The sequence below is a fragment of the Capsicum annuum genome, chromosome 5 (genome assembly GCF_002878395.1).
Source record: "Capsicum annuum cultivar UCD-10X-F1 chromosome 5, UCD10Xv1.1, whole genome shotgun sequence".
Classification (NCBI taxonomy): Eukaryota; Viridiplantae; Streptophyta; class Magnoliopsida; order Solanales; family Solanaceae; genus Capsicum; species Capsicum annuum.
This window is the reverse complement of record NC_061115.1, coordinates 1605016-1605740: the sequence shown is the minus strand read 5'-3', so window position 1 is coordinate 1605740 and position 725 is coordinate 1605016.

The following is a 725-nucleotide window of genomic DNA, read 5'->3' as shown; positions in this document are numbered from 1 at the left end:
ACGACCGCTTTACACTCCCACGAGAGCTGTAGATTGAGCGTTATCAATCCATAAAAATGGCCATGAAAATTCAAACAGACCACACTACGATAATACCCAACCTCCGTGGCATACCTTGATCGATTTTTGGCCCATAACACGCTCAAACTCTGGGCCCACCCTCGAACCCGTGGGCTATAGCACACTGATTTGGCCCGAAAATGCCCCTTTTATGCCGTTTCTCCCGTTTATCCACCCAAATGGCCACAAAAAATTTTAACGGACCACTCTGGGACAATCACCAACCTCTTTGGCATGCCCTAATTAATTTTTGGCCTACAGCACGCCCAGACCTCGGGCCTACCCTCGACATCGTGGACTATAACACACTGATTTGGCTCGAAAATGTCACATTCGTGTCGTTTCTCCCGTTTGTCCTCCCAAATAGCAATGAAAATTTAAACGGACCACACAGGGATGATCCCCAACCTCCTTGGCACACCTCAGTAGATTTTTGACCCACAGAACGCCCGGACCCACAGCACACACCCAAAATTATGGGCCATAGAACATCGATTTGGATCGAAAACGCCCCGTTCGCACAGTTTTGCCCGTTTGTGCACCCAAATGACCACAAAAATTTAAATGGAACATACTTGGAGGATCCCCAACCTCTCTGTCATGCCCTAATTGATATTTGGCCTACAGCACTCCCGAACCCCGAGCCTACCCCTAAAACCGTGGGC